General features: G+C 30.7%; 1 protein-coding gene across 3 annotated transcripts in view; it reads left to right on the top strand.

Annotated features, from left to right (window-relative positions):
• exp (expansion) overlaps positions 1–20090 on the top strand; it is a 201966-nt gene that overhangs the window by 25815 nt on the left and 156061 nt on the right. The window contains exon 3 of one of the 3 annotated variants that reach the window (XM_075309240.1): positions 18968–19014. The exons of the other annotated variants lie outside the window; for them this stretch is intronic. The gene's annotated coding sequence lies outside the window, so the exon portion shown is untranslated. The remainder of the gene's footprint in view (positions 1–18967; positions 19015–20090) is intronic. 3 annotated transcript variants of the gene reach the window in all.

A 20090-nucleotide genomic window follows, 5' to 3' on the forward strand; every position in this document is an offset into this window, starting at 1 on the left:
ATAAAGGGTACTAGAAAATGTTCCACTTGACACCGGTATAGAAAAGTGTAAAATTGAGTACATGCAACTTTTTTTTTTGATATGTTTATTTATCTCTTCGAAGTTTTTACTTTTTGTTTTGAGTCTTTTGTTGTTTTATTTAGAATTGAAGAAGGAATAAACAAAAAATATAAATTATTTTGAGTTTCTTTATTGCTTTATTCGTTTAGATTTGAAAAAAAAAAAATAATTATGTACTCATTTCTGCACGCCACTGTATGTAAACCGTTGAGAATAATGTATCAACTAGACGATACCACCTACGCACACTATCAGATTTACCAGAAATATTTCATTATATTCTCAGAAATATTTTCATTACATTCTCCTTTTATTCTCCTCCTCCTCTTTTCGATTTCTTCATTAAATGTCGATTTTGATCAGAATCGATTAATCAATTGTATCGATTTTGAACAGAGTCGATTTCAAATAGACGATTAGTAAAATTGGAAAATAGCAAAATATAGACTTCGACTTTTCGACCTTTTCCACAAAAAGTGGTTGACACAAAAAGTCGATTTTCCGCTTTTGTATATCTAGTTGAGACCTCTGATTCCATAATAAGAAATCTAATAAAGTATTCCCATACCGAAGTTACCCACAAAAATATTTTTTGTGAGAAATAAAATGAAATCGCTTTGCCATCTGTTTAAAATTTTGTTTATTTAATAATGACATATTTATTTAATTGTTAACAATTATTTAATTTAATAATTTAGCATTAAATTTTGTATACATTTCCATATAACTACGATGAAATTGCACAATCAGGAAATAATCCAATTTAGAACTTTATACAATAACAAACAACATTTATCTTAATATAGACAACAGCTTAATTGAAACATCAGTTTCCGTTTGGAATCACCAAAATATGTGCTTGATTTTATGTCAGTGGGCCGTTCATCCTTCTCAAACGTCATCCAAAAGAGCAAAAAAAAAAACAAAAAAACAATAAAACATTCATCAAATCTATCCATTTCCTTTATTGCAAAATTTGAACCAATTTGGGTAATTTCAACACCTATATATATAAAGCTTAGATGACCTTCAGCATACATATGTTCATATGATTATAGCAAATGTCGAATGTATGTATTTTAATTTTTGCCAACCTATGTGTTAAAGTTTGTGTCTAAAGTCTTTCGTTTTGTTGTAGCTCTATTAATGGTTGGGAAGAGTGCATTAACAAAACAAAAATAACAAATAAACCGAAAACTAAAATCGACCCCTTTGATTAAGACCGATAGAGTTTGTTTTATACTATTGTTACTGTTGTTGTTATTGTGGCTCTATTTCAAATTAAGCATTTCATATCTATATTTGTTTTAAACCAGAAAATCCACATATCTGCTATTAGATTTTATACGATTTTTTTTTCTTTCAATCATCTGTTAATGGCGTAAACATGTTCATAATTATCAACATCGTAATGATGATGCTGAATTTACGATTTCAATGATCATTATAATGATGATGAGTTTCTAGTTTTTGACGATTACTGAAAATGACACTAATATATTGTGAGGCAAAATATATAGCCGTTTGATAATAGTTTTACTGCTTTAGGATTTTTTTAGTTTTTTCCTGTCATATGTTGACAAAACGTCTTCAAAAATAAAATGCTATAGCTATACATTTACTCATGCGATTAAATAATGGGAAATTTCCAAGACAAACCAATCAAATTTTTCTTGTACAAAATGGAATATTTTAGGTAAAACTGGTTCTTTGGGAACTTTTATATCATAGAAAATTATTTGATTTGACAGTTTGTAAAATAAGAAATAGCCAAAATGGCTAAACAATCCGCTTTAAGAAATTATTCAGAAAGTGTTCTAATGAGATGCAAAGGTAGGGAAAAGTTATAAATTTTCATCGTTGGATAGCAGTATTTCTACGCCCAAAAATTACTTGAATTCAAATATTCTGACCTTCTTTTAAGGATTTTGGTATTAATTTCGAACCAAAGATGCTGCTTCTTTAAAATAAGTACATTTTAAGAGGCGACTGTTAAATGGTATAGAGCAGACAACACAGGTTCAAGTCACAGTAGCGGAATTTTTTTTATTTTGTTTGTAAATTCGTAACCATTACGTTTTCAGACAATGAACGCTGGTTGTTGTTTTGACAACGCATGGTGTCCTTTTTACGATGTCAGATCGACCCCGTCCGTTCTCAGCTTGACAACACATGTGTGTTGATTCTCTTTCTTAGACGGATCGTTTTGAAATAACCACGCCGGTCATGATTTTTTCTATCGGTGTATATATTTTTGAATCTAGACTCAATAAAATTTAAATTAGAATACAGATCTCATTTATGGAATTTTCGTTCTTTCTTTGCGATATATCAACAAATCAAATTATAACAGATACTTGAAAGCAAAATACGTTTTCTCAATATCAAAAAAAAAACTTTAAACCAAAAAAACTTTATCCCAGCAAAAAATACTTCAGCAGTAAGAGTTTAGTTGCGCTTTATGCGCGTATATAATAAAGTAGGTAGTGCATCCATTCGTTTACGTCATTGCAACAAATTCATGCACGGCAACAAAGCTATACTCCAGATTTTATATCGCATCCGATCAATATTTCTATTAAATCGGGACATCGCCCACAAAAATCAACGCTAATTCGGCTGTTTTGCAAGCAGTTGGTACTGCCTCTCTCCCTTACAATCCTGCTGAAATAGTGCCCCATTTTTTGCAGGGATTAAGTGCTGCCCACTTCTATGTTAATCTCAATGACGAGGGACCTTCTTTTTATTGCCGAGTCCGAACGGCGTTCCACATTGCAGTGAAACCACTTAGAGAAGCTTTAAACAAGTAAGGAAAGTCTAAAGTCGGGCGGGGCCGACTATATTATACCCTGCACCACTTTGTAGATCTAAATTTTCGATACCATATCACATCCGTCAAATGTGTTGGGGGCTATATATAAAGGTGTGTCCCAAATACATACAGACTTCTACAAATCTATAGACTCAAAATTTAAGTCGGCTAATGCAATAGGGTGGAACACAATTTTAGTAAAAAAAAAATATGGGAAACATTTAAATCTGAAGCAATTTTAAGGAAACTTCGCAAAAGTTTATTTATGATTTATCGCTCGATATATATATGTATTAGAAGTTTAGGAAAATTAGAGTCATTTTTACAACTTTTGGACTAAGCAGTGGCGATTTTACAAGGAAAATGTTGGTATTTTGACCATTTTTGTCGAAATCAGAAAAACATATATATGGGAGCTATATCTAAATCTGAACCGATTTCAACCAAATTTGGCACGCATAGCAACAATGCTAATTCTACTCCCTGTGCAAAATTTCAACTAAATCGGAGTTAAAAATTGGCCTCTGTGGTCATATGAGTGTAAATCGGGCGAAAGCTATATATGGGAGATATATCTAAATCTGAACAGATTTCAACCAAATTTGGCATGCATAGCTACAATGTTAATTCTACTCCCTGTGGAAAATTTCAACTAAATCGGAGTTAAAAATTGGCCTCTGTGATCATATGAGTGTAAATCGGGCGAAAGCTATATATGGGAGATATATCCAAATCTGAACCGATTTCAACTAAATTTGGCACGCATAGTTACAATGCTAATTCTACTCCCTGTGCAAAATTTCAACTAAATCGGAGTTAAAAATTGGCCTCTGTGGTCATATGAGTGTAAATCGGGCGAAAGCTGTATATGGGAGATATATCCAAAACTGAACCGATTTCAACCAAATTTGGCACGCATAGTTACAATGCTAATTCTACTCCCTATGCAAAATTTCAACTAAATCGGAGCAAAAAATTGGCCTCTGTGGGCAAATGAGTGTAAATCGGGCGAAAGCTATATATGGGAGATATATCCAAATCTGAACCGATTTGGTTGATATGTTGCAAGTTTTTCGAGACCCATAAAATATTCGGATGTACGGAATTTGAGGGAGATCGGTTGATATACACGCCAATTATGACCAGAACGGTGAAAAATATATATGGCAGCTATATCTAAATCTGAACCGATTTTTTCCAAAATCAATAGGGATCGCCTTTGAGCCGAGGCAGGACCCCATACCAAATTTTAGGACAAATTTAGCTGTACTTTGCACACAAAAATACATCAACAGACAGACAGACAGACAGACAGACAGAGGGACATCGCTAAATCGACTCAGAATTTAATTCTAAGCCGATCCGTATACTAAAAGGTTGGTCTATGATTATTCCTTCTTCCTTCACCACAGTAGTGGTAAAGGGTATAAAAACTCAGAAATGTCACCAGCATTATTGTGGTGGGATAATCCACCGCTGAAAAACATTTTGGTGTTTGGTCGAAACTGGGTTTGAACCCACGACCCTGTGTATGCAAGGCGGGCATGCGAACCATTGAACCACGGTGGCTCCCAAAATCACCATCATTAGTATATATGGTATATAAGAGAGACTTGTAAAATAGTTCCAGAAATATATACACATCTGTTTGGAAACTTTAACCAATTAATATGCAGCAGTTTATTTATATAAACTCATGTTGTAATCCTAACAAATGCTTGTCATTTTTATTATTTATCAAACAAAAACACACCTCAAAATATTTTCAAATATATTATCATCAAAATTTTTGCATATACCATATACCAAATTTCACATCATTGATTAACATATCAATGAAACCACACCTATATAATATTATATCTTTAAAATTCATGCCTAGATACCATATTAGCTATTTTGATATTTCTAGGTTTATGTGCCTTTTCTATGAAAAAAAAATTGATACAATTTGTGTTTTAAGTCTTTAAGTTTTATTGAAGACAAAAATCGTTGCATTTTTACATAAACTCCTACGTTAACATAAATTGCTTTCCTTATAGTCTTATAAATATTTATATAGATTCGATCACAACTTCGAATATTTTCCGCATTTTTCTTTTTCCAATATTTTCCCAATTGAAGTGAAACCATTTTCGGGGAACCTATATTAGGTAAATATTCAAACCGAAAATTACTTATAATTGCAGTTGAATATAAAACAATATCCATAAAATTGCATTCATCGTATGAAAATGAAACATGATTTTCATTTTTATAACATAGTCTCCCTGGAATAACACAGTTCGTTGCCTGTTGCGTGGTTTTTTTCTTAAACTATGAAAAAATGTTTTAAACATGTAACGCAAAAAAAGCTTTTAAAAGCAAAGTCAAAACAATTTCGATTCAAGACAACTAAAATTACTAGCAAAATGCAATCTATAACAACAACTACATCATCATCATAAACAATTACAATAACAACATGTACTCCATGACTTTAGAGAAAATGTTACATTTTGCTTTCGTTTTCAATCGAAATATGCAATCATTTGTTGTACCAAGTCCAACCAACACATAGCTGGTAGTTATAATTGCATGTTATGAGCATTAGTATGACTTTGTGTTGGAGTGTATGTAATTTTCATTACACTAATAAACAAAAAATAAAACGTATTTGATATAACCCAGATTTATTTTCAAGAAGTGTTTTTATTTTCAAGAAAATATTTTTTTTTTCATAATTAACAAATTTTCTAAAAATTAAAAAATACAATTATTTTATAGTTAATCTGTTTATTGTTATATCATTTAAATGAAATTTATATTTTACGATACCTATTAATATATATATATTTTTCTTTTTAGGTTGGTTTTGAAAATATATTTCAGTATAAACGTGGTAAGCTAAACTATATTAAATAATTATACGGCCATAAGTTCGACCGGGTGTAATGTTAAATACCCAACACCATAAATTAAATATAATAGTTTCCTTTGAAAATGCTCGTAGCACATGAAAATATCCTTCCCGAAGTTAAATTTTAAGTACACTCACCGAAAAAAAAGTAAACTGTTTTATAGGAAGAATGAACTACCTCGCACGAAAATTGAACAAAATTTTACTCCACATTTTGAGATTTCAAACCGGGAAAATTTAATGCCCTTTTGTACTTTTTAACTGCAGTTCACGAAATTACATCCTCTCATAGAAGAAAAAATTAAATAAAAGTAAAGATGAAAATCATTGGCGCCAATTCATGACCATTTTAACCATACAGTAGTTCATTGTTACTATTTTTGACAATCGTACGAAAATCTTCTTTTGCTTTAGTTCATATTGAACTTACGTGTACGGTCATTGAACTTTATACCCACATTTAGTTCATAAAATTTTTAAGGCATACTTAAAAAAAGTAAAATTTCAGAAAAAATAATAAAATCTAACTTATAGCAAATAATTTTTTTCCAATAAAAATAAGTTAAATTTAGCGTTAGTTTAACTACGGAATTTTTTTCTGTGCTCAGAAAAAAATTTATTTGTATCCAAAGATTTTGACCTTCTCTTAAGGATTTTGGAGTTGATTACGACTTCCATGCCCTCAAAAATCAAATCGGTCTAAATGGGACCTATATCAAAATCACACATTTTGAGCAAATCAAATGAAAATTCCAGCTACCAACCGCCTTCTATCCCACAAATATCACATCGGGATACCGGTCTATATTGGGGCTATATTAAAAGAAAGACAAATATATACCAAATATGGCACAGCTTTTTATGAACCTAAAATACATGCACTGTAAAAAAAATATTTAGGTGATATTAAAGATTACGCAACCTAAATTTTAGGATGCGAAATTTACAAAATATTAAGGATAAATTTCTTTAAAATAATAATATTTTAATTAAAATTAAGTTTAAATATTTTTTCATTAAATTTAGGACACAAATTTTGTAAAAGTCGCATATCTTTGAACTAAGGCTAATTTTCCTTAAATTAAAGAACCACATTTTTGATTTAACGAAATTAAACTGATTTAGCAAATTAGAAAGAGAGACCTAGAGAGTATGCTGCAAGTAAAATAATAGAATTAACCAATTGGCGCCTTAAAAATATATCCACACAAAGAAAATTTCATTAAATTTGTTTTCTATCAGTGTATGCCCTAAGGTGAAACATAATATGTTTGAACAATACAAACAATATTTTGTTTGGACCAATCCTGAAAATATATATGCTTGAAGCAAAATGTGTTTGGGGTAACAGGTTGGCTGATAAGTCCCCGGTCTAACAAAGAAAAACACATTTTTTGTCAAAATTCGTTGTTATTATACAACATAGTTCCCTTCAAGAGCGATACAACGATTATAACGACCTTCCAATTTTTTATACCATTTTGGTAGTACTCCTTCGGTTTTGCCTCAAAATATGCCTCAGTTTCGGCGATCACTTCTTCATTGCAGCCAAATTTTTTCCCTGCGAGCATCCTTTTGAGGTCTGAGAACAAGAAAAAGTCGCTAGGGCCAGATCTGGAGAATACGGTGGGTGGGAAGCAATTCGAAGCCCAATTCATGAATTTTTGCCATCGTTCTCAATAACTTGTGGCACTGTGCGTTGTCTTTGTGGAACAACACTTTTTTCTTCTTCATATGGGACCGTTTTGCCGCGATTTCGACCTTCAAACGCTCCAATAACGCCATATAATAGTCACTGTTGATGGTTTTTCCCTTTTCAAGATAATCGATAAAAATTATTCCATGTGCATCCCAAAAAACAGAGGCCATTACTTTGCCAGCGAACTTTTGATGCTTTCCGGAGACGTTTCGCCGGCGACGCCATCTATGTGTCAGACCGGGGACTTATCAGCCAACCTGTTATATGTTACAGAAGCGAATTTTGTTGAGGGTGCGAGAATCTTTATTAATAAACCACGAAAAAAGAATGAAAATTTGGTAAATGAGATCTGTATCCTAATTTTAATTTTATTAGTCCTAGATTTAAAGCCGATAGGTCGCTAAAAAATTTCTTCATTTTAAAGAAGCCGCATTTCTGGCTCAGAATCAAAACCAAAATCCTTAAGGGAAGGTCAAAATCTTTGGATCCAAGTAAACTTTTTTTGAGTGTGTAGATTTCCAATTTCAGGAAAATCGTGTAAAAGCAGAGACGACAACAAGCCAAATCAGTGGATCGGTTTATATGGAGATTATATCGAAGCATGGGCCGATATAGTCATCTTTTAACTTAAGCTACCTGCAGACAAAGGACGACTTTGTGTAAAAGTTCAGCATTATTGTAGGCAGTAGCTAGATTACAACAGACAAACAGACGAACATCGTTATATGGTCTAAGAATTTTTCCCTCATCAAGGATATATACTTTATTATGTGCATTTAAGTCAAACCTTTTGTTATCTTCGTAAAAGTGGATAAAATGAACTCAGAGTGTTGTTTGAATATTGATTGTGAAGGACACAAATGCTGTTGGCGCAAAATTTTGATGAAATATGCAAAAGGATGAACTACTAACAGCCACCATTACATAGAGCTATTAGGTACTGTGAAGGACTAAATCGACGAAAAGAGGACACATTTCAAGAAAGAGAAAGCGCCGATTCACTAAGATAGTGCACCGTGCATTCGATGACAGAAACTCTTTAATTGCTCTAGGAATTGCTGTCATAACCCTCTCTCTATATATGGTTTAAAGCGAATGTTTTCTATTATATATCCCAAAGGAATAGTCACTTGGAAGAAAGAAGAGATGATTGATTCTAATGGAGAGATGATTGCGAAAATGATGTTGCATGGTAATTATGTAATTAGGACCGATGTTAAGAGAAAATTATTCAGGATATGCAACCAAAGCTACTTTATGCGGCAAAATTCAATGGCCGTATTATTGCACGTAATGTTCATGCGATTTTACACCTGTAGATTCCTTCCTTTGAGATTATTAGAACGAAAATTTGTACGTCGATAAGACTGTAACAATTAAAGAGCTAAAGAATGAGCTAATTTGACACAATAACGACATTACACTACAATCATGTCTAATGTAATGACCCCATAGCGAAATTGCTCAATAAAAATTACATTTGAATTTTCTATCACTATATTATTTTATAGAAAGATATATATTACGAATGAATGAACTTTATTGCCGTTCTTAAATTTCTCAACTTCAAACTTGTGATACTTTAATATATAAACATTGATAAAAGCTTTTAGATAAGCACTCACAGGAGCTATCATCGTTATTAGAAACCATAGATATCGTAATATTTCCAACTTTTGAAATACTCTACACCAGCAAACTCGAAAGCAAGTTAAAATAAGTAGCAATAATAACTTATCGAGATCTACTATAAACACATCTATTCAATTATTTTAGCTGGTTACTTAAAATTAAGTAGTGGTAGTAATTTCAAACTCAATCACACAACTGGAATAAAATAGCCAAATTAAAGAGATAGAAAACTATTGTAGTTTCCTATCGTCTTATTATTACTATATTTTCTTTAATACCTATCCAATGCAATGCTGATGTAAGGTCGAAGAAAAAAGTATTTTTTTCACTTTCTTTTCAATTCTTTTATTTTTATAATTTCTGTTTTTTTATATAGTACATCTTTATGAGATTCAAGATAAATTTTGATAGTTGCTTTCGTTTGTGTGTAATAATAGTTTTGTTACGCAGTGGTCATTATTATCGAACGGATGACGTGGTAATTTCCCATAAAATCTATGAAACAAGTTAAAAATTGGGTTTATTTTCTTTTTTCACTTAGGTTGTTCATCATTAGCTATCCAAATATTATCTGCATCACTGAAATCAGCTGAAAACACAAATTTCTAATAAGCTACTTTTAGTGAAGCTTTTGTTAATTTCTTATAGATGACTGAAAATCAAATGGTATGGTAAAGTGGCTAACGTTATGGTATTTTCTTCATGTTTTTGTGTGTTGGTGTTGTCATTGCATTTCAAGTTCGTTACTTAAGTCTTTCCTTTGGGAGTTTTTTGTTTTTGTACGAAAGAGAAATTTTCAAATATTTGAAAGATTTTCTATTCACTGAAGGTGTCAACAAATGTTTTTTTTTAATATTAATTAAGGGCGAAAAAGATTTTAATTATAGGCATTAACTTTTAGTGGTACACTAAAATAATATTGTCATGATCAAAAGGATTTCGTATCCCTAAAAATAAGAATGCATCTTTTGCTTAACATTAAAACGCTTTTCTCTGGTACAATTATTTCTCTTTGACTATAAGTCTTTTTGTCAAATTTAAAAAAAAAAATCACAACTATTAAAGCCAAGTTGACTTTAGTTAAATAAACCCTCTGTATCATAGTGTAGACTGTAGGCAACATACCGTTCGAATGCCTCAAAATTAATAGAAATAACTTATTTAGCTCAATCACGCACTGTATCCCGTTGTTTACATACTGAGCTAATAAACTTGTAAAAATAGAACAATTAGGTGGCACTACTTGGTGGAAATTGACATTTCTTTATTGACTATTGGTATTTAAGAAAAAGTGCCGGTTTGCTGTGTAATAAAAATAAATGAAAATTAAAAAAGACATGTATTTTTTTTTTTTTTTTGTTTTTTGGAGATGTCCAATACAAAAAATCATACAATCGGAGTTCATGAGTAACTTATTTTAATTGCAAAAAAATTATTCGTTTGTAGCTAAATTTTATTATTTTTTCGAAATTTTCCACAGGCCAATAAAATTTTCTTTTTTTTTTGGTATGTCTCAAACATTTTATGAACTAAATAAAATTAACTACAGTATGGTTAAAATGGTCATGGTTTGGCGCCAATGATTTTTTTCTTTACTTTTAGTTCATTTTTCCTTCTATGGGAGGGCGTAAATTCGTAAGTTGTACTTGAAAAGTGCACCAGGGCATTAAATGTCCCTGGTTTTACCATCGCATTGTGGAAATGTCAAATTAAAAACCATTTATTAAATATAATATTTTTGTTTGTTTAACAAAATTCAATATTTTGAATATAAAAATCGAGTTAAAAATTGTTACAATGTTTCTAGTTCTACACTTCTTAGGCACAAATTAAGTAAAATTTTAAGTTAAGTAAAATTGTGTTTTTAAAAAATCATTTTAGAAAGTTACGAACGCAAATTTTTCTCATTTTTCAACCTGTCAATAAAGTAAGGAAAAAATAAAATAAGGATAACTTTTGCACATTTTTCACTAAAGTCAACTAATTTTCGAGAATTAAAATAAAGTTAAATCGGTTGTTTATTTTAATAATTTATAACGATGGTATATGTTTTATTAAATAAATTTTTAACCATATTACACTGAAAAAAATATTTACGTGATACCAAAGATCATGCAACCTAAATTTTGGGATGCGAAATTTACAAAATATTAACGACAAATTTCTTTAAAATAATGAAATTTTAAATAAAATAAATTTTATAATCTTTGCTTAAATTTTTGTAATAAATTTAACTAGGACACAAATTTTGCAAATTTGTGTCCCCTCGTTAAAGAAAAAAACACATTTTTGGTTTAAAGAAATTGTCCTTAAATTAACTGAAATATTGAAACTTTAGATTTAAGATAAAAACGCTTCAAATATAGGCTAAGGCTTATTTTGAGGATTTGGCGTCTTTGTTTTTTTTTTTTTTTTTTTTGAATTAAGAAAACATTTACTTTGAAGCATCCGTTATAATTTGGATTTTTATACTGGCATTTGTTTGCACGTAAGTACCTTTATTATTAAACCGCTAAAAGGTTATGCAAATATGATAAATGAGATCTGTATCCTAATTTTAATTCTATTGGTCCTAGATTTAAAGCCAGATAGGTCGCAAAAAATTTCTTTATTTTAAAGAAGCCGCATCTTTGGCTCGGAATCAATACCAAAATCCTTAAGGGAAGGTCAAAATATTTGGATCCAAGTAAACTTTTTTTGGGTGTTGTCTTAAAAATTGCACTGTTTTGTACATTCCCAACAAAAAAAAAGCGTCGCCAAAAAAGTCATGAAAATGTTCTTTTTTGGATGCGGAAGTGGTGCATAATTGACGCAGAAGCGATAAATTTAACATGGGCTTGTCATAGGACGGAAGTCCTCCATTTCAACAGCCGTTGCACTGAATTTGCATCACTTCTTTAGGTGTAATCCGAATTCAGTGTTTTGGATGTAAATTAAAAAATTCTGTTATATTTTGTCAAATAAATAATTTTTATAATTTTTTATAATTTTTAATAGATTATAACGCTTGTTGGAAACGTTTGACCTCAAATATTTTCAAAAATTCACAATTTTTTCAGATTAAATTTTTCGACAAAATTTAAATGATTTGTCCTATTTTATGAATTCTTACTCTGTTTTTAAACTATTTGAAACAAAAAAAGTTAAAATTATCCATTAAAAGTATAAAAAACCAAGTTATAAAAAATTGAATTAAAATAACTTCCTGGGTAGTTAAAATAAAGAACATCCATGGGAGTGCATCTTCTGAAAGTGATTTTAAAGTTGTGCATTTGGAAGAACTTCCAAATTTTTTTGCTGGGTTCTTCATATGTTGGGGATTTTCAATGAAGAGGCTTGAAATTCAAAATCTTATGAACCATATTTGTAGATTGCAGTAAATCGACTTTGATCATTCGTTTTTATTTATTTATTTGTTTTGTTTTTTTTTTTATAAAAGCTCTAATAGTCAATTTTACAATTGTGTATCTATCTTCCATTGAAAAGTTCAAAATTCATTTAAAATTGCCAGAAAAATACATATGCCATTGTTGCAGTTATGTTACGCCTTTACACAAAGTGTATAATATTTCTTAACAATCTAACCAAGTTCATATGTAAAAGCTGAGTCATTTAAATAATTGGCATAGCTTAGGCGTGAAAGTGCAAGTAACAATAGCAAACTCATCTAGCATATGTAGTCAACAGTAGAAAAAACGCTTGAGAGGAAAACCAAACTAAGCTATGGCCATTACCAGCAGCTACCTATCATACCTACAATCACCAATTCCACCACCCTATAACCTTCTCATCCTGTATGGCAGCTGCAGAAACATTTTTGCAAATTTAAGCGGAACGCCCCCAGGTGAAAGAGGTTAAGGTTTCTTTTTTTTTTCTTCTATAGAAATACTAATGGCAAATTGAATAAAGTACATAACATTTATGAGTGTAAAATGAAAATACTGGTCCGATCGGATAATTTGACTGACCACCGTCATATATAAAAATATATATCCTACAAGAATATGTCGAGCATTCAATTATGCGTTAATAGATTATATCTAAATTTTATCTAGACCAAGGATATATATTTTATTATAAAGGACCAGTAATAAACACATTTTTAAATGGAATTATATATTTCGCAGAGAATTCGAAATCTCATGATCAGATTTTCTTAATTTCTTTTCTCTTTTTATATTAATTGAAAAATTTAAATTTCCCCAAAATTTTCTTCGCATCTTGATTTTGCATGGGTCATTAACATTCAATTCAACGTTATTTATAGACAACTAGTACCTTATAGTTTGCCGGTTAAATATACCAAGTGATTTTAAAAAATCTCAAATATTTATGTTTTCAGTATAACATCCTCAGGTGGAGGAGGTTAAGGTTTTCTCTACAATACAAACAGAAGAAATGCAAGCAACTACAATAGAAGAAATTGAAATTAAGCAAATCCGACAAATGAGCAAAAAATTATTCCAGCATACAATGGTATAATAGGAATAGTGTTATAAAATAGGAAGTTGTATTCATACCAAAAACAGAAAAAGAAATTATTAAATAGATATTAAGAAGAAAACTTCAATCATAATTTTTTATAAGCCATCTGATATTAGACAAAAACAACACTCATCTCCGGAAAAAGCCCTTTAGGTGGAGAAACTATATTCCACACACCCACAGATGTATCATATTCGTTAATGAGAAAATTAACATTTTTAGGAAACGTCGGAATTTGAACATCACTACTGGCTTTGGATGACGATGAGTTGAGATGGCAGACATTGAATATAAGAAAAAAAATCAAATTCAAATACGAAGTAGTAACATATCTCTTTATGTTTCCAATGCATGGAAATAACCTCTCATTTGGTAGTCAGTCAGTTATCGTACACACACGCATACACCCCAAACACTTCCTTGGCCAAAGTGGCTCTAAAAATGTTTTTAATGATGCAATAGAGGATGAATGGCTAATTAATGCAAAAATTAGTATTAGACAAGACAACAACAAAACAGTATTTTTTCAATCAATCATTTTCTTTTTTATTTTTTTTTCTTCTTCTCTTTTTCAAAAGTATAGTGTTTTTGAAAATACCATAAAGCCGTCACTAAATGGCTAAAACATACAAAAAAAAGTGTTTTGGAAGAAGACAATAGAGACAGGAATGATATGAAACATTTTTTTTTCTTGAAATTCATCTTTGGAAATATCAAACAAACCCGAATAAACTATGTTTTGTTTTAAAATTTTTGTGTATTTTGTTTTTAAGAAATGCTTATTTGACACGCATTACAATTTCAAGGTTGAGAAGATCCAGACACAAACGAATATATGAGAAACAATAAAATTAATATTTTATATGAATTTGGAAAAGTTTAATTTTTAAGCAATGCTTTTAATTTTGAGAGTATTTATGACACTGATTGAAATTTTTTTAATATATTAAAAATAACTCATCATAATTTATGTTACGATTACAAATTTCAGTATTAACAATATATTCAATAAATTGTAATTGATTGTATTAATTTATTAAATAATAAACATATATATTAAAATGAAATTTTAACAATATTCCTCATATTGAACTTTGAACAAATAGCAGCCCATATTACGTCAAATTGTTTGAAAATAATAACAATTCTAAATGTAAAACAAGTTGGAAAGAGTTCGACCAACTTTAGGTCTTGTTTGAGTAAAACTTGATCCATATGGATCCTTAATTATCCCTCCAACGGGTTAGTCGTTGGTTGCCCTTATACGGAGTACAATATCTTCGGGGACCTTGTAATTGTATATGAATATGTATATTTACATTTTGTTTATGCCCTCCACCAGACGATGAGAGTATACTAAATCTGTATTTCGTTTGAAACAAATCGAAATATTGGTCTCAGACCCAATTAAAACAAGTAAGGAAAGTCTAAAGTCGGGCAGGGTCGACTATATTATACCCTGCACCACTTTGTAAATCCACATTTTTGATACTATATCAAATCCGTCAAATGTGTTGCATGCTATATATAAAGGTTTTTGTCCCAAATACATACATTTAAATCTGACTTCATCTGAATAAAATTTATAATCTATAGACTTAAATTTAAGTCGGCTAGTGCCCTGGGATGGTACACTATGTTTGTAAAAAATATGGGAAACATTTTAATTTGAACCAATTTTGAGACAACTTCGCCAAAGTGTATTTATGATTTATCGGTCGATAGAAATGTATTAGAAATAAAGGAAAATTTGTGTCACTTTTACAAGTTTTCGACTTAGCAGTGGCGATTTTATAAGCAAAATGTGGGTATTTTGGTCATTTTTGCCCAAATCGGAAAAGCATATATATGGAAGCTATATAGAAATCCGAACCGATTTCAAACAAATTTGACATGCATACTTAGTATTTCAATTCTACTCGCTGTGCAAAATTTCACGTAAATCGGACTACAACTTTGAACTTTGTGGTCATATGACGGAAAATCGGGCGAATGATATATATGGGAGCTATATCTAAATCTAAACCGATTTCAATAAAATTTAGCACACTTGACTACACTACTAATTGTACTCCGATGTATCAGGCTCACTTAGACTATTCAGTCCATTGTGATACCACAGTGGTGAACTTCCCTCTTATCACTGAGTGCTGCCCGATTCCATGTTAAGTTCAATGACAAGGGACCTCCTTTTTATAGCCGAGTCCGAACGGCGTTCCACCTTGCAGTGAAACCACTTAGAGAAGTTTTGAAACCCTCAGAAATGTCACCAGCATTACTGAGGTGGGATAATCCACCGCTGAAAAACTTTTTGGTGTTCGGTCGTAGCAGGAATCGAACCCACGACCTTGTGTATGCAAGGCGGGCATGCTAACCATTGCACCACGGTGACTATACGACTTAGTGTTATGTTTGTACAAAATTTCAAGCAAATCGGTATAAAACTCTGACTGCTGAGTCCATATTAGTGCATATCGGGCGAAAGATATATATGGGAGCTATATCTAAATCTGAACCGATTTCTTCCAAAATCAATAGGGTTCTATTCTGACCCAAAACAGGAACTTGTGCCAAATTTGAAGGCGATTGGACTTAAACTGCGACCTAGACTTTGATCACAAAAATATATTCACAGATAGACGGACATGGCTAGATCGACTCAGGGACCCACCCTGAGCATTATTGCCAAAGACACCCTGTGTCTAGAGGGAAGCCTCAAGGAGGAAAAAATCCGATCCAGTTGAAATCAGTCATCTAATTACCATGCTAAAATTACACAGAAAAAATTTTCACTAAAAGTTTTCCAATTAAAATTTTAATTGAATTTTAAAAAATATTCAATTAAAAATTTTATTGATTCAACAAATTTTTTAATTGATACAAAAATCATTAACAAAATTAATAGTATCAATTAATTTTTTAATTGGATCAATTAATTTTTGTATTAACCTTCAATTAATTTTTTAATCGATACTAATTTCGTGATTGAACCAGAAAAAAATTTTGTGTGTGTAGTTAAATAGGTTCATAGTTATTTTTGAAGATCCCTCTACATAAACCAATCCAGAACTTAAGAGAATTATATGGGTACTTAATCTGCTTTTTTGTCTAACACACAGAGAGTACAGATTGGTTGTGATAATCGAATTTATTGCCAACCTCCTTTTGGCAGTTACAACAACTATCTGGTGGCAGTTGTGATACCCGACAAATTCGGTCGACTCAGTCAAATTATGGGAAACCCAATTAATATTATATATGGAGTTGGTTGTATTAGACAATGAAATTGGTCGTTGCTCCCTTCTTCATTTGGTTGTATCGCCCAACTTTACTGACACCTTAACCGAATTGAAAAAAATTTTTTCCTCAAAAAATTTTATTTTATTTATATTTTTAAATAATAGGAACGTACATAAAATCACTTTATACCTGAATGGCATGGATTGCAGAATTGACAGGCAATAGGAGTTAAATCTTTGGAAATCTTAGTACCTTAGTAAATGGGGTCCGACCTGAACACATAGTGGTACCATAAAATGGACCAACATAGCCAGTCTAAAAACACTACAAAAAAATTAGTGTGGAGTTTTAAAAAATAAATAGGAATCTACTCCCCATGGTCACTTCCTTTGGCAGCCGCATTAAAGTCGTTACATGGTTTAAACTTTTGCCCTTTAAGGCAATAAAATTGTTCCACATCTAAAACTATATATATATATATAACTCGATTTGCATTTGACTCGTGCCTTGGGTATCCTGAAGCCTGCGCGAGTTGTTCGTAAAACCATTTGACAGCCAGTACATCGAGGAGTCAAATAAACTTGTAAACGGCTTAAATTTTTTCCGTTTTCAGTGGTTTTATCTTAAATTTAAAAAATACGTTTTCCTTCAACATTGAATAATTGGTAATAACATTATTGACATTCAAAAATACTTCCAAAGCAATTCGGCTGTAAGTATCAATTGAAAGTTCTGAATACTATATGACAGTTATGAGGGGTTTATAAGGTTGGTTGTGCTTATCGAATTCGATCAAAATTTTTCAAAAGAGAGACAGTTAGTTCAGACAACTATTTGACTTGTATTATAAACTAAAATCTATAATAATAAGCGCCAAATGGTAGAAGGAACGAAATAATGGTTGTAAATAAAGTAAATAGATTGACACAACTGTGATTTCATTGCACTGAAAAAAATATTGTTGTGAGGTCAAAGATTTCATGTCTTTAAAATACGAACACAAATTTTGATTAGCATAGAAGACGCATTTCTCTAAAATAAAGTTATTTTCCTTGTCCAAAAGTCGATAAACTTTTCAATGAAGTCGTATTGTCCTTATAATTAAGTGATTTGACTTAAAAATGGGTATCTTAACATGAAAGAAAAAATTTATAGGCTAAGGTTAACTTGACTTTAATAATTCAGAAAAATTCTTTAAATTTAATGAAATTGTCTTTAAATTTGTTGTCTTTTTGCATCTTGACTACAAAGCAAACAATCGTTCAAATATAGGACATGTTTTTCAAAACTTTATTTTAAAGAAGTTTTTTACTTCAAACATAGAATAATTTCTACTGGAAGTCGAGTCCTAATTTGGAAAATAAAGTTGCCGTTAACTCGTTTTTAAAGGACTTTGATAGCATATGAAGAAAAAAGCAGAGAAAGCGAAAAATTAAAATTTGCTTCCTAGAAGCAAGTACACAAAACCTAAATTTAAAAGAGAATTGTGTCTTAAAAGTATCCTTACTTGTATTCTCCGCTTCTTAGGCTCGGAATCAATACCAAATTTTTTAAAGTAAAGACAAAATCTTTGGAACCGAGTATGCTTTTTTTCAGTGTATAAATGCAGAATTTTCATTACAGCAATCGATTTTCAACCAATATCTTCTCTGTGTGCATAGACTCCATAAGGACAACAATACAATTAAGAAGGCTATGTTAAGGAATACAAAAATACCTTGCCATCGGAATCTTTTACCACATTCTAAATAATTAGATTGTGGGTAACAGTACGCAAACCATAGTGAAGGGCATTTGCTATAGATTCACGAGATCATGATTACAGTTATTGAAGATTTTAAATACATAAATCCTATTTCGACAAAATTTGAGAATCCGGTGTACTATATAGCCCCAAAATGATTTTCAAAGGTGGTGTATACAACCCACATATCTTTCGATTTTATTCTTAGATCCACAAATGATTTAGGTTAGATGTCAGGCTTTAAATTGTTGGCATAGATTATATGAACTTCGGCATGGTCGAACTCAGAATCTCTTCCAAATTCCCTAAAAACTGTTCATCTATGGTTTTTTACTAATTATTAAAATTTTAGTTGGTTGTACGTTTCATTATAATTTTTTTTCTTTTTCTTTTCAGGTTGGTTACACAATTCATACTATTAATTTAGTTATTTGTCTAGCGAGGTATGTAAGCAAATTGCAAAGAGTTTGTTGAGGAAACTACATTCTAAAAAACTTGTATTTAATTTTTTGTTCCAAAATCTTCCAAAGCAAACTCGATTTATTTCTCATCAAAATATAATTTCACCAAATGAATGGCTTTCATTTTTATGAAAAAAAAGAAATTGCGTGACTTATATAAATTCAATAAATGTTAAAGTATTTTTGAGATTTTTTTATTTTTATTTTCGGGTAATCCAACGCTTAATTCGAATTTAATATGTTTGTGTCTTAAGTCTTTCGTTTTCTATATAGAAAATCACTTTAAAAATCATAAGGTAAAAGTTTACTACAATTGACCAAGGCTTGATTGTTCACAAACCATGTTTTTGTGTTGTTTTGTGTTTATAAAGTAAAAGTTAAATAACTCAACACGAGACAGGAAATCACAGAAGCGGATCAAATATCTAAAATCGTGTTAGGCACGTGGATCAGATAGAGAGAGAGAGAGAGAGAGAGCAAAAACAATGTTCTTAAATAACAAATTACTAAATCGAAAACAAATAAAACTTGTGCTAACAAGCTACAGAATTTGTTTAATTTAGACTTTATTGTTGTAGTTGTTTTTATTTACCTTTGTGGGAGTTCAACTTGCTGCTTAACTTTTAACATGAAAACAAATAAGTCTGCGACATCACCAGAGATACGAAACGTACATTAAAATTTGTGTAGGTTTATATTTTGTCTCTAACGAAAATGTAGATGACTAAAGTCACGATTTTGAAAAAGGAATCATCGTTAAGTACTACAAAAATCAAACAAAACTATTTGTATGTGTGGATCTATAACCCCTACACAATTTTTTTCTATACTCTCGGGTGGTGTACAGAATTTGCCAACCAATTATTTTATTTGCTAATAAATTAATAGAAATTTATTTTGTAATGACTTTTTGTTTAAATTGATTTAAGTCATCATTTAGTTCAAATCATCTTCAATAGTATATGCAATTTATTATTTTTTTTATTATTGAGCTTTGCAAATAATTACGTCTTTTTTATGGCAGACATTTGTATTGCCTTGTTTAATTGTCCGTCTAT

This window comes from Haematobia irritans, chromosome 5 (assembly GCF_050003625.1).
Source record: "Haematobia irritans isolate KBUSLIRL chromosome 5, ASM5000362v1, whole genome shotgun sequence".
NCBI lineage: Eukaryota > Metazoa > Arthropoda > Insecta > Diptera > Muscidae > Haematobia > Haematobia irritans.